The sequence below is a fragment of the Myxine glutinosa genome, chromosome 9 (genome assembly GCF_964187855.1).
Source record: "Myxine glutinosa chromosome 9, kmMyxGlut1.1, whole genome shotgun sequence".
Taxonomy (NCBI): Eukaryota; Metazoa; Chordata; class Myxini; order Myxiniformes; family Myxinidae; genus Myxine; species Myxine glutinosa.
Window position 1 is genome coordinate 38,467,060 of NC_136269.1, and position 16,138 is coordinate 38,483,197.

Sequence of the window (16,138 nt, forward strand, 5' to 3'; positions counted from 1 at the left end):
CGTCCACTGAGTGGACAATCCCAGAGTGGTGCTATGCCGATTCCTATTACGAATCCATTCATTTTTCAAAAGTATATCGTAGCGTTGTCATTTAAGTAGATTGCAATAAATACGTTGTTCATATACGCACTCTTCATTCTCATCTTTCTTCTTAACTCTTACTCGGACAAGCAAATCCATACACCACATCCTCCCTTCCGTGGATGTTCCACGGGTTTCGGCTAGTATATATATATTGTTGCGGATTTGAGAATCCTGTTTGTAAATATGCCCCTCTAGTGATTCTTGTAAATACCTCCGTTGTGTAAAGGTCAAAGGTCGTCCTTTTAGTTAATCCATCGCAAGCACGTAGGCCACCATATACCCTTCTAAATAGTTATTAACGCACAGGTTGTAAACCTGGTGCGTTATAGCGTTTGCCTGGGAATTTCTGTCTCTCCAAAAGTGAAGCTCCGTTTCTGTCGCTCAGATGTGTAGCCAGTTTCTGTCGCTCAGATGTGTAAACATGACGTCATCAAATCTATATTTAGGCTAACCATGGGCTACCCCTTTGGCTGGTACGCGGCCGCTCGCTAGTACATAATATAGGATATATTTGTTATATGTTATGTTATAGGATATATAGGATATATGTTATATGATATAGGATATATATAGGATAGGTTATAGGATATATATGTTATAGGATAGGAATATAGGACCCAAATGACCCAGAGGACCCAAATGACCCAGAGGACCCAAATGACCCAGAGGACCCAAATGACCCAGAGGACCCAAATGAACCAGAGGACCCAAATGACCCAAATGACCCAAATGACCCAGAGGACCCAAATGACCCAGAGGACCCAAATGACCCAGAGGACCCAAATGACCCAGAGGACCCAAATGACCCAGAGGACCCAAATGACCCAGAGGACCCAAATGACCCAAATGACCCAGAGGACCCAAATGACCCAGAGGACCCAAATGACCCAGAGGACCCAAATGACCCAGAGGACCCAAATGACCCAGAGGACCCAAATGACCCAGAGGACCCAAATGACCCAGAGGACCCAAATGACCCAGAGGACCCAAATGACCCAGAGGACCCAAATGACCCAGAGGACCCAAATGACCCAGAGGACCCAAATGACCCAGAGGACCCAGAGGACCCAGAGGACCCAGAGGACCCAAATGACCCAGAGGCCCCAAATGACCCAGAGGACCCAAATGACCCAGAGGACCCAAATGACCCAGAGGACCCAAATGACCCAGAGGACCCAAATGACCCAGAGGACCCAAATGACCCAGAGGACCCAAATGACCCAGAGGACCCAAATGACCCAGAGGACCCAAATGACCCAAAGGACCCAAATGACCCAGAGGACCCAAATGACCCAGAGGACCCAAATGACCCAGAGGACCCAAATGACCCAGAGGACCCAAATGACCCAGAGGACCCAAATGACCCAGAGGACCCAAATGACCCAGAGGACCCAAATGACCCAGAGGACCCAAATGACCCAGAGGACCCAAATGACCCAGAGGACCCAAATGACCCAGAGGACCCAAATGACCCAGAGGACCCAAATGACCCAGAGGACCCAAATGACCCAGAGGACCCAAATGACCCAGAGGACCCAAATGACCCAGAGGACCCAAATGACCCAGAGGACCCAAATGACCCAGAGGACCCAAATGACCCAGAGGACCCAAATGACCCAGAGGACCCAAATGACCCAGAGGACCCAAATGACCCAGAGGACCCAAATGACCCAGAGGACCCAAATGACCCAAATGACCCAGAGGACCCAGAGGACCCAAATGACCCAGAGGACCCAGAGGACCCAGAGGACCCAGAGGACCCAGATGACACAGAGGACCCAAATGACCCAGAGGACCCAGAGGACCCAAATGACCCAGAGGACCCAAATGACCCAGAGGACCCAAATGACCCAGAGGACCCAAATGACCCAAATGACCCAGAGGACCCAAATGACCCAGAGGACCCAAATGACCCAAATGACCCAGAGGACCCAAATGACCCAGAGGACCCAAATGACCCAGAGGACCCAAATGACCCAGAGGACCCAAATGACCCAGAGGACCCAAATTCTATGTATGTTTCTATGATGATGTATGTTTTGGTGAAAGTACATAATGTGAATACTAGTAGCAATTTTACAAAAACCATGGCATAATTTCAAATCTTGACCCGAGATGATAATTATGCTACATCATAATTTCCATGTGCCAACCTGGGCGGAATCCAAGTGGATTCACTTGTTTCTTATTCTATGTAGTTTAAGGCTCTGTTTTCCACTAGTTGACCCTGCATTGCACCGAATTGAAATAGGATAGATCCCTCTGACACCCCCATGGCCTCTTCAAAGTGCCAGTAACTTTGGGCGGTTTTCTTCACCCCAAGACTCCATTACGCACGCGGTCAACTCGGGGGAGAAGGGCGTGGCCGGCCCATCGTCTTCAGGAGGTGGAGCCAGGAAACCCTTGTGCCCAACCAGGACTCGGTGGGCATGGCTTGGTAAGGTGTGGTCATGGCTTGGTAGGGCCTGGCTATATAACCCGTGGGGGGAGAGCCCCCACGAGCAGACGATTGAGGCAGCAGATGAGGGAGGGAGCCAGATGAGCGAGGGAGCACGAAGGCAGTTTCTGTCAGGAAGGCGCTTGAGTTGGTAAAGAGAGACGTGCAACCTGCGGGAGTACGAGTGAGGGAGACGCTGTTTCCAACCAGCCTTGCCACGTCAAGCTCCGACACGCTGCTGCGAACATCCCGGCAGTGTGGACCCGAGGGTGGAGAGTCGGCGGCTGCTTGCTCCCGGCCCGGCCGTCCTCCTGCGTCCAGCTGAACCTTCCTCTCCTTCCAGCCATTCGTTCCGGCCCTCATTCATCCATTTGTGTACGTGAGTTTGTTTTGTTTGTCTTGTCTGGGGTTTTAAGTAAGACTGTATAGGTAAGCTAGAAATTGCTCTGTGTCCTTCTGATCCTTCCATTTTCCTGTATATTACTTTTATTTCCGCTCTTCTTGATTTTGGTTTGTGTACATAATAATAAATCCTGTTATTTCCTACTTTTGCCTTCTTCTTCTTCCTCGTCCATTCATCCTTGTCTTTTCCACATTGAATACCTGTGGCACGATTTGGCCAACGAATAAGAATCGGGTCTAGTTTTTGCTAATGGTTCGAGCCGCGGCTGCTAATCCGCTCGGCAATTAACATCTTGTCCGCGGTCTCGAACGAGGTTGCTCACCTGCCTCTCTGGAGGGAGCTGGGCAGCTTCAGGACTCACGTCGGTCAGTCACAGACAAGGGGATTAATTCCCCCTTGGTAAGGGAAAAAAGGGCCGACGGTGAGATCTGCAACAATATATATATATATATATATTGAAAGACACATGAAAGCCCACAGAATCTTGTTTCTCACAGATTGAGAGTCCTTTACAGATTGAGAGTCCTTTAGGTGCTTTCTTGCAAACTCCACGTGGGCTTTCATGTGTCTTTCACTGAGGAGAGGCTTTCGTCTGGCCACTCTGCCATAAAGCCCAGATCGGTGGAGTGTTGCAGTGATGGTTGTCCTTCGGGAAGTTTCTCCCATCTCCACACAGGATCTCTGGAGCTCAGCCAGAGTGACCATCGGGTTCTTGGTCACCTCTCTTACCAAGGCCCTTCTCCCCCGATTGTTCAGTTTGGCCGGGCGGCCAGCTCTAGGAAGAGTCCTGGTTGTTCCAAACTTCTTCCATTTAAGAATTATGGAGGCCACTGTGCTCTTGGGAACCTTCAATGCAGCAGAATTTTTTTGTAGGCTTCCCCAGATCTGTGCCTCGACACAATCCTGTCTCTGAGCTCTGCAGGCAATTGCTTCGATCTCATGGCTTGGTTTTTGCTCTGATATGCATTGTCAGCTGTGAGACCTTATATAGACAGGTGTGTGCCTTTCCAAATCATGTCCAATCAATTGAATTTACCACAGGTGGACTCCAATCAAGGTGTAGAAACATCTCAAAGATGATCAAGAGAAATGGGAGGCACCTGAGCTAAATTTTAAGTGTCATAGCAAATGGTCTGAAAACTTATGTAAATGTGATATTTCAGTTTTTTCCTTTTCATAAATTTGCAAAACTTTCTAAAATCCTGTTTTCTCTTTGTCATGATGGGGTATTGAGTGTAGATTGATGAGGGAAAAATGAATTTAAACGATTTCAGCATTACCCTGCAACATAACAAAATGTGAAAAAGTGAAGAGGTCTGAATACTTTCTGAATGCACTGTACATACGTACATACATACACCCATTGGAGGCCAACTTAGAAGTGTGGTTTACCCAAGAAAGATCATTGCTGATAACGAGGCCCAAAAGATGTGTGACAACTTCTTCAATAAGAAAGTAGATGGGAGGGTTTGCCAGATGGTCCTTTCGGAGAGAGAGAGAGTGAGATTTTTCAGGCTTTCAATAAATATTTCAAGTGTTTGTGCAACTCGTGATAATATCAAGGTCTCCAGAGATGGAAGAGACTGCTTCCTGCCTTTCTGAAGGATGAGGCAAAGCAAAGACAAAGGGTCGTGTCATCACTAAATAGATAAAGGGGATTTTAAAGAGAGTCAGAGGGTTAGAGAGTAATGTGACTTGTAACTGGAAAATATATCAAACTCAATAAATTGTGCGCATTGGAGGCTTTGACGATGTCACGTCTGAAGCTAACTGCAGTGTTGTTTTATTCCTACATGTTCCATTGAATATTAAAAATAATACTCAATGTGACAACAATGTTTTACAGCTGGAAAAGTATCCAAAAACAACGACAGAATACGTTTTTAAAGAATATGAAACAGTATTGTAACAGCCACACGGAGAGGGCACCACCTGCGTCGCAAACCAAAATGCATACGGTGGACTCAAACCAACACTTTTGGTGTGGAAGTTAACTCGTATTTGACCACCATCATGTATGATGGATGGTTGTGGAGGCAGCAGAATTTTTTTTTTAAACCAAGCTCTTGGCCCCTGAAGCTGCATTTAATCTAGTTTGTTTGAAAAATATTTCCACCACAAGCTGCCAGCCTCGTTAATTACACCTGGGATCTTCATTTCGCTCCATGAAGAAACAAAGGCAAGGCTTTGATTTGGTAACCAAGTTACCGTCGACTGAGGATCATCACCTAACTGGATGCCACTCTTTAGGGAACCCAGTCTCATCAAGTTTTTGCAACCCCTCGGGGAAGCCTGCATAGACCGTAAGACATGATTGGTCAAACCTCAAATCACTTCCAGTGCCAAGGCTCCCCAAATGCAGAATTTTGTTTCTTCATTTTTGACATCTCCAAACTCCGCCGAGTTGCCTGTAACAAAGCCGGAGACCGGTGGGAAAATAATGCTGCCAACAAAGGAGTAATAAAATAAAAGAATAACCACTGGGGCCTCTGTCCTCCATCATAGTGGCAATATTGCAAGTTTATGCAAGACCAGAATTAAACGGTATTTCATTATATTTTTATATTAAAATGGGAAGCATTCCAAAAGTTGTATGAATTGTTGAATTTGGTTCAATATGACTGGATGGGACAAAGGTATCGTGAAAGCGTACTTTACAGTTATATATATATATATATATATATATATATATATATATATATATATATATATATATATATATATATATATATATATATACATACTGTATATCAATATCGCTGGTGGAAATAAAGCTGGCAGCTGAACTGAAAGGACAAAAGTAAAAAAAATTAAAAAAAATCTCCCTACCAGAGGCATCTCAAGATTGGTTGTCCAGGTACAACTGCAGGAATGAATAGTACAATGCAAGGATCAGGCATGTCTGGTCTGGGTTAAGGTATCAACTATCCAATGTCCCACATGCTATTCTAAAGGATTGCATGTATGCGTCAAATTGCAGGTTGTTTCAAAAAGATTGATACAACCTTGACTTCCTGACATTTCTTTGTTTTTTGACCGACTCAATTTTCCTTTTCAGAGTTCGGTGGCGTTATTGTGGTATTTGTTCCCTCGGATTTCTAGCTTCGTAGCTCAACTATGCCATTGACAGTGGAGCAGAAGACAAAAGTGGTGGCTCTGTGGTATGCGACTAAATCAACAACCACAACGACATTTTCTGGGGGGAAGAACCACCTGAGGAGATCACTGAGAGGTACCTCAAAGGGCCTAAGGTCACATGCTTCTGCACCTTCAATGCCAGATGGGGAATGCTAGGGCCTTACTGGTTTGAGAATGTCAACAGCTGGATGATGACGATCAACAGTGAGCGCTACCGGGCCGTGCTCCAGAAGTTCCATAATGATATAGTCGAAAAGGTCACCACAAACCTGCTCAGCATGACCTGGTTTATGCAGGATGGTGGATGGTGCAACCCCGCATCACCGGGGTGTGTGTATATATTTATCTATATATATATATATATATATGTATGTATATTGTCACGTGACTACCCTTGGTGAACACCTTAAGGTAGCACGGATGACCAAACGAGCTGTTACTCCAAGGGGTTCAGTTCAAATGGTGAAGAATACACGTGGGGAAGCGAGAGGGAGGGGGACAACTGGAGCCTTCCCCTGACGGATCCCACCGGCAGTCCTCAAAGCTGCAATCAATAACTCAAACGAACACAAAATTAAAATGTCCAAAAATACCAGCTTTATTAAAAGAAATGCCGGTAATACAAAAAAACGCGGTAAATAAAATCCTAAATGGGACATCCCCACACACAGATCCAGGACACAGACAAAGGGAAATATAATGATAGATATAACAACCTGGTGTTGATACCCTGGTGTTGGGCTAGCGGCTAGGGTGCCAGCTTAGGATCCTAGGATCCTGGGTTCGAATCTCGGTCGATCACCGAATTAATGCCAGGGGGGTTGACTCAGCCTGTCATCCTTCCGAGGTCGGCTAATTGAGTACCAGTTCACTGGTAATTCCCTGTTTGTCGTTAAAGGCGGCAAAAAGGGTTGGCGTCAGGAAGGGCATCCGGCCGTAAAACATTGCTTCAAAAAGGGGACCAAAAAACAACAACTACCACGGTCCCCGAAAAGGCCAACCCCCGCTTTGCGGGGAAAAATGGCCTCTAAACGGTGGTTATATAACAAGCATTCTGAGTATTGTGCTGCAATACATGTCCCCTACCAAAGTTCAAAGTGCCATAACTTTGTCAAAAATGATCGAATATGCAAATTTATGCACGGTTGATGCTGGTTTTCAAACTTGATCTGAGGTATGCTGAGACACGTGTGTCACGCCTCGCCTCATTGATAAGCCCGCAAGGTCGCTCCGTGGAGCGGCCTGCATGTATTGCACTGTGTGAATTATATAAATTATTACCAACTCACGGTCTGAGGTACTGGCGATTCAAGAGATATCTATTTTAAAAAAAAATATTTTCGTTTAATTAACGATATCTGCCAAACCACGTGCCCTATCACAAATTCCAAAAGGACATTTTAGTAGACTGACATGCTGAACAGATTTGTGAAGTTTCCCCTCGATTGGATCAAAAATGAGGGAGGGGCTCGGTTTTAAAGGTTCATCTATCTATAATTCCAGTAATCTCTGTGTGAATGTCTGTGTGTATGCGACCGCTGTTTCTCGACAACTACCGGTCCGATATACTTGAAACTTGCCAGGTATATTGCTGGGGACCCGAGGATGTGCCTTTTCAAGGTTTCATATGAATCGGAGAAGTAGTTACCGAGCTATGGCGATTTCTTTACCAAACTCCGCAAGCCGTTCGCTTTGGACCAAACCATTTCATGTAAATAGAGGGGGGGGGGGGGGATTGTCACCGTACTCGCAAGCCGTTCGCTTTGGACCAAACCATTTCATGTAAATAGAGGGGGGGGATTGTCACCGTACTCGCAAGCCGTTCGCTTTGGCTTTGCGAATGGACCAAACCATTTCATGTAAATAGAGGGGGGGGATATAATTTTGTACGGGCATGCCCTAGTGCTTAAAAACGTCATAACTCTGAAATAGTACAGCGGATAAGCTCTCATATTTTAACAAATTGTGCATTTTTTGAGAAAAGCATGAAATTTCTAGCATAGTTAGTGGAGATCACTAACTCCGGTGTACACCGGTAGGGGACTAATAAACGTGTGTGGCTTTAATTGCACTTAGCTCACTCGATTGGTGCGTCTCGCCAGGAATCGTCAAAAGATCGTCTGAGGCCTTTGCGTCTTTGCGCGTGAAACAAGCTCGTTGGCATGAAGCAGGCCTCACTGTGCGTCTCTTAACTCCGGGCCTCACGCGCGAAACGAACAGAAGTTTTCGTGCAGCCCGTCGTTCTTGCTTGGGGAAAACTGCAGCTCTCCGTCCGCGGCTCTTCCGCCTCATGACCACCAGCCCGATGCCTGAACATGGCTGTTCGCAATGAAGCCTCCCCGTGCAGAGAGCGAAGCACAACCATCCACTATCGCTTTTGGAACGATAGGCGCAAGAGGGAACATTCACTCTCAATGCCCAGATGCCAGAGAACAGGGGAACGAGGACAAGATGCCGGCACACAACCGTTACTGCCAGACCCAAAACCGAGAAGGGTGAACAGAGGAGCAACCACGAGGTAATGGAGCTAACATGCCCCATTCCTCATAATGGGGACGAAGATACACCTTAATCCGACATCCGGGCAAAACAAATTCCCGACTTATAACATGGTGGTGGTTCTTCTTCTTCTTCTTCTTCACAACATTTGGATCATGCTAATTTATACATTCTACCTGTACTAAAGTATCCCTACCCCACAAACATAACAATATATATGTATATATATATACAGACTTGGCATTTAATATGGAATTTTTTTTTTTTCTTGACTTGGGTTTCCTTTCTGAACTCACAATATCAATCTGGTGAGTTTCTTTTACCCTTCGGTGATGTCTTTGTTAAAAGAACCATGTCACTGATTGTCTGTCGCAGCAAGAAGTCAATAACAGGATTATATCACAGGTGGCGGGACAAAATGTACGGACAGGTACATTTGACGATTGGCTTCACAATCGGGTATATAAGGGTTGTTGCGTTCTGTATTAGTGGAAAACAACTGCTGCACGTCTACAAAAGTTATTGCCACTTCCTCTGGAGATGGTCCGTCAACTCGACAATGCTGTTTGTCATGGAGTGGTGGCTTTACGAAATTCTGGCATGAAACGGCGTGCTATTGCTCGGCAGTATGGCATCACTCAAGGTCAGGTGTCAAAGATCCCGAAACGAAATGCTCAGAGGGGTGTCCCTCCTCCAATATCGAGGCCAGGACGTCCCCGCAGAACCACAAGGAGGGATGATCGCCAGCTGCACTGGTTAGACCGCAATGGCCGTACCAAGTCAGCTAATCGGCTTAGGGCTGAGTGGCAGCAACTGAAAACTGTGCCTGTGTCCAGAAGGCTAGTCAACCAACGACTGGTTCAAGCAGGCTATCGTGCCAGGCGTCCCCTGAGAAAGCCACTCCTGACAAGACAACACCGCCAGCGCCGATTGCAGTGGGCGAGAGAGCACCGTCAATGGCAGCCAGGACACTGGAATCACGTGATCTTCAGTGACGAGTCTTGATTTCTGGTCTATCGTCAAGATGGCCATGTCCGAATGTGCAGACAAGTGCATGAAGCCTACAACGAAGATTGTATAGTGCCAAGAGTCCAAGCTGGAGGTGGTGGGGTGACCGTTTTGGCTGCTTTTCATGCAGGGGGCAAAACTGACCTGGTTGTTTTGAATGGAAACCTGAACCAGTTCAAGTACAGGGTCATTCTGGAAGAAACATTGCTTCCATTTGCTCGTGTAGCCTTTCGAGGAAACTTTGTCTTCCAAGATGACAATGCATGGCCTCATCATGCTCACATGATCCAACACTTTCTTGCTGACCGTGGTGTAGAGCATATGGAGTGGCCTGCCATGTCCCCGGATATGAATCCGATAGAGAACTTGTGGGCAGAATTAAGGCGTCAAATAGACAACTTGGACCAGCAGCCGACCTCTGTGCGTGAATTTCAGCAGACCTTTGTAACTGCATGGCAAGCGATTCCTGTCCAAACCTTGGCAAATCTCGTGAACAGCATGCCTCGACGTGTACGTGCTCTCCTGAATGCTCGTGGGAGTTACACGGTGGACTGAACTGTAATTTTACTGTCCGTAATCCCAGTTCTAATTTAACTTTTGTTTTTGTTAACAAAAATTTGGCGAATGTGCAAAATAAAGAGATACTTCTGGAAAATGTACAGAAGTTTAACACAGTACTGTCCGTGAATTGAGTTCGATATCAGTTTACATCACTTTCAAGGATCAATTTATTTGCTTCGAAATGTCAAATGTGGTTTTTGTTTCTTTTAAAGGTCACATTAACAAAATCTTGAATAATTTCAACATAATTCCAATGAACTTTTGCTTCTAAGTCAACTTGAAAAGTAAGTTCACCCCCACAAAAAAAATATTCCATATTAAATGCCAAGTCTGTATGTATATATATATATATATATAACTGTAAGAAATAGTAGAAACTCCAAAGTACGAGCAGGGCGTCTCATTTGTATTGAATAAATAATCGTTAGATTAAATAAGACGCGGACGTAGCTTCAGGACGTCGATCTTTAATTGTCGACAAGCTTTCGACCAACAAAGGTCCTCTTTGAGTCTACAAAAACAGCATGCATGTATATCAGTCAAGTATGTATAGTGATATGTGTGTGAGATGTGTGATGTGTGTAGAAAATGCATACAGAAGGAAGAGCCACGCCAAAGTTCACTCACCGGCCCCAAGTTCAACGGAAGTGACCGTTTGCGTTACAGTTAGGGTGCACGTGCATATACAAATATAGAGATATACATACATAAACACACAAGCATATATTCATATCCCATTTATATTCATATAATATATTTATATATTTATATAAATGACATATAAAGGTAGAATGAATGAATGATGAATGAATGAATGAATGAATGGGTTACGGTTAACAATTTGATTGGGTTGATGTAGGAACATGCTTTACTCATCAAAATTTATGCCATGAGGGACTTTTGTCCGAAGTTTGTGTATCCAAAAGGACTCACGTTTCAGAATCGTGGTGTGTGATCGATTTGTGATTGATTCAATGGCAGAGATCTGAATGTCATTTATAGAGTGATCCGGTTGATTAAAGTGTATCGTGTAAGGTAGAGATTTGCCCTGACTGGTGTGGAAGTTATTGATTTCTGACCGGGTGTTATTAAATCGTGTGTAGAGTGTATTTTCAGTTTTTCCAACATATTGTTTGGTGCACTTTTGGCAAGTGATTAGGTATATGACCCATGTAGATTTGCAGTTCATATAGGAGGTGATGGGGAATTTTTGTCCAGTGCTAGAACTACAGAATTTGTTTCCTTCTAGTAAATGCTTGTGAATAATGCATTTGTTTGCTGTGCATTTATAGAAGCCAGGGATCCTAGTTTCTTTGTTGTGGGGCTGTGGGTGCTTTGCTTTTACCAAGAGGTCCCTGAGTGTCCAACACGGTCTCAGAAAAACTGAGAATACACTCTACACACGATTTAATAACACCCGGTCAGAAATCAATAACTTCCACACCAGTCAGGGCAAATCTCTACCTTACACGATACACTTTAATCAACCGGATCACTCTATAAATGACATTCAAATCTCTGCCATTGAATCAATCACAAATCGATCACACACCACGATTCTGAAACGTGAGTCCTTTTGGATACACAAACTTCGGACAAAAGTCCCTCATGGCATAAATTTTGATGACTAAAGCATGTTCTTACATCAACCCAATCAAATTGTTAACCGTAACCCATTCATTCATTCATTCATTCATTCATTCATTCATTCATTCATTCTACCTTTATATGTCATTTATATAAATATATAAATATATTATATGAATATAAATGGGATATGAATATATGCTTGTGTGTTTATGTATGTATATCTCTATATTTGTATATGCACGTGCACCCTAACTGTAACGCAAACGGTCACTTCCGTTGAACTTGGGGCCGGTGAGTGAACTTTGGCGTGGCTCTTCCTTCTGTATGCATTTTCTACACACTTCACACATCTCACACATATATCACTATACATACTTGACTGATATACATGCCTACTGTTTTTGTAGACTCAGAAGAAGACCTTTGTTGGTCGAAAGCTTGTCGACAATTAAAGATCGCCGTCCTGAAGCTACGTCCGCGTCTTATTTAATCTAACGATTATATATATATATATATATATATATATATATATATATATATATATATATATATATATATATATATATTGCTACGGTTTTGAGATTGCACATATTGGTCATTAAAGGTTAAAGGGTAGACCCCCATAGTTAGTCCACGGGCAACACGTAGGCCCACTTGTAGTATTAGTTATGTCATAGTATGTGTAAGTATAGGCCATTTCCCCTATTGATACCTGCGTTGTGTAAAGACATGAGATTAGGTCCCGTTCATTTTTGCGTCCACCCTCTAATTCCACCTCGATGGGCGTAATTGATCCCGCGCCCCATTTGGCTGCCCGCTCAGTTTATTACGCTTTGACTGCCCGCAGCATTTGCTGCCCTTTGTTCGCTCACTAGTCGAGTAACACGAGGTAGGCCTAAGAAGGAGGAGCGCGGGGTCGGTGTGGGGGCGGCGTCAAGGCAGAGCGTCAGATGCGATGACAGTAAGAGCCACCAGCCAACCAGGGCTCTAGCGGCATGGCATGAGAGGGCGTGGAGAGGAGCGTCTGGTGAGTTCTAGAAGGTTCGCATGGCGTGCCTAGATAAGTCACTGCACAAAGCCCTTGAACAGGACTTGAAGGACTAAAGGACTCGCGTGCACACGGCAGTGGCGATAGGACTCGTTGGGAGAGTGCTTGGTGAGAGGACTGATTGAGGAGAACTTGACTCGCATCACTCGCTTTGAGGCATTGAACTGTAACTTGCCATCATATAACGTACGCGCCAGAGGAGAGGAAGAAGAGGCGTTGAGTACACGGCTGCAGCCAGACGCGCCGGTGGCGAATAGCGCCTACTTCAGCCACGCGAGTAAACACGGTAATAGCCTGCCAGTGATTAACCGCCAGAGCCCACACCCTACCGTTCTCCCCGTAATAACCTTGCGCGTCCAAACGACATGTGGAGAGCTCCTGCCTTCTCTACTTACCATCTGCACGGGACAAGCCGGAGACCGGAGGGAGCTGCACGAGAGCCATCCTTTGACGCGGACCATCATCCTGCAGCTGCAAACCCCATGTGAGTGTGTGTGTGACAGGCCCGTTTGTCCTGGGTATTAAGTAAGACTGTTTAAGGCTGCACTGTGTCCCCTTTTTCTCTGAACCATTGTGAATAGTGTAAATAAACCTGTTATTCCTTTTTCCAATTCGATCGCCTCTGTGATTTCGCCATTGACTAAGCATGGCACGAATATGATCGCTAGAACCGGGTTCACCATATAAACGGCACAGATCGCGTGTACGCACCGCTCGGCATCTCAAACACGCGTGGTTTGTGCGGGGCTTATTTCCTCGTTTTAGGGCAGTGCGAATAATTAGGTAATAGCGAACTTTAGTCCTGATACCCTATTTCGCGCTGTCCGGGAAGGACGTCATAGGTCCCGGGTTCCACCAGGCCAGTCAAAGACAAGGGGACTAATCCCCCCTTGGTAAGGGGAGAAGGCTGGCGGCAGATCCGCAACATTTGGTGTCAGGAGTGGGATTGGGACCCGAAGTGCGCTTAACGCACTCAAAAATTACGAGCGACCAAAATTTAGTTGTTAACATCTGAATTAAATTCGTGCCATGGCTAGCCAAAGCGATCGGATGCCGGAGGGGTTAGAAGATGAGGTATTTGAGGGAGAAGAATTGATAACCCAGGACCGAGAGGGACAGTTGGTGGTAATGGAGGCTAATGAGGGTGCGGCAGCTGGCAAAGACATTGGCCGCTCCTCGCACGTGGCGGCAAAGTCCAAACCCGTTGTGAAAGTGAGTTCCAACATACAGTTGCTCATGACACAAATCATAGCACGAACGAAAAAAATAGAGGCTACGATGAGAGGAATAAGGGACGAAGCAAGGTGCAACAAGAACGAATCCACCCGGGAAATAAAAGGATTGGGTGACAAATCCACCAAAGAAATAAAAAATTTTGGGAAGGACATTGATCACATGTTGAGCGAAGAGGTCGCAAAGGTACGCGACGAGGTAACGCGATGTGAGAAACGCGTGGAGAGCGGGGTTGAGCAGAGCGCGGCCGGAGTGACCGAGGGGGTAGAAATCGCGACTAGTGTAGGAAAACCGACGGCCGCTGAATTGGAAAATAAAATTTTATTGGCGCCGGCGGTCATCGAGGAAAAAGACATTATAGTTGAAATTGGGGCCGAAGACACGGCAGAGATAGAATCGGGAAATGAATCGAAGGAAGAAATGGAATGCACGCAAAGTCCGTGTTCGCATTGTGATGCTGTACTTGCTAACAAAAATGAAGGTTTGCAGGTGCGTTTGGCGGAGAAGAGAATCCCGAAGGTGAGTAGGAGCGTGTATGGCGCGAAAATGTTTGGCGCAAAAAGTTTTTTTGCACGCTTGGGATCGCGACATAACCGGGCGCTCGTGGAAGGTCCGTGGTGCGATGTGTGAAGGTGAATGGCGCGCGTGTGCGAACGGCACCGAAGCGCGAGTGTGTAACGGGAGTGTGTGTTACTGAGAGTGAGCGAATGCACAACGGAGTGTATGTGTGAAGAGTGCGACACAGAGTGTGCGATGGCCGAAGAGAGTGTGTGACGATGCACACCAGAGCGTGTTGTGGAGCGTGTGCGGGAGTGCACACCAGAGCACGTGATTGGGTGTGCAACAAGACAGTGCACACCCGTGGTTAAGTGTGCGCTGAATGGGTGTGTACCCGGAGAGTGCACACCCGTGGTTGTTACTGAGGGTGTAACAAAAGAGTGTGCGCAAGGGTGTGCGATGGCCAAGTGTGTAACGGAGTGCGCGAGTAGTATGAGTGTGCCAGCATGTGTGCGAGGGTGTATGATGATGGAGTGTGTGTGCCGTGAGTGTGCCTGTAGGGTGTGCACCTGAGTGTGCAAGAAAAGAGTGTGCATGGGAGAGTGCTGTAATAGAATGCAGGGAGTGTATGATAGGTGCTGGAGCCCCTCAGTGTGCGAGTAAGGAGTGGGTCGCGTGTGGATGTGAGAATGCGACTCGGCCATCAACGCGGACCGGGGCAGCATTTAGCGCGACGAATAGCCGACGCGAGCCCTTGGTGCGTGGTGTGCTTTGTGTGTGGCGGGGACTGGCGGGGATCGTTGCCGCGGCGGCATGTACGATTCGTGCCGGGCCCCGCCCTGTATGGTCGGTGCCGCACCTTGGTGGGAAAGGCGATTGGCACGGTTTGAGGGGGGGTAGGAGAGGTCGGAACCGCGCCCCCTGGCGGCCGCGGTGCTCCGACCGTGGGCAGTTGGGCCATCATGCCGGGGACCGAAAGGCTCCGCACAGAGATGATGCCTGGAACCTAGGCCCAACAAAACCTCCTCCCCTGAATCGAAAATGCCGGACGGACACAACAAACAGGAGACCAACCACCCGCATGCATTGCTCGGCTTTTCGAAGCCGAGCTGTGATGACGAAAATGTATTTCCGCACCGAGAGGCTCCAGTATAGTGGACAGATAGTAATGGCGTTGGTGAATGGTAGCTTTACTATTCATTGGGGCACATGAGCAATAGATTATGGGGTGGTAGTGAAAACTAGCCGAGGGCGGGTTAGGATATTGTTAGGGATTTAGAGATGACAATAGGAGACTGAGATTTAAGTAGTGGCATTGGTACAGGTAGAGGGGACGTAGAGAGATCAGAAGGATGATAATGACGAGGTAGTGCTTAGTGTAAGGGAAGACAGGAAAGCACGAGTTTTAGAGGGAAATAGTTAGTTAGATGATGCGGGTGTGTAGTAGTGTAGAGGAATTGTGGGTGTGTCTTGGGCTTGAACAAATGAGGAATTGAATGGGAACCACTGTGTGCATGGGCTTGAGCAAATGAGGCATTGGTCGGGGATGACCAGAGGTGATGGTATGAGTGGTGTATTGAGGAGTAGTGGAATTGTGTTGAATGAATTGAGTTGCATGGTGTGCAAGTGGGGAACTTGG

General features: G+C 46.3%; 1 protein-coding gene across 1 annotated transcript in view; it reads left to right on the forward strand.

Annotated features, from left to right (window-relative positions):
* LOC144893714 (uncharacterized) overlaps positions 1–16,138 on the forward strand; it is a 167,920-nt gene that overhangs the window by 131,901 nt on the left and 19,881 nt on the right. The window lies entirely within an intron of this gene.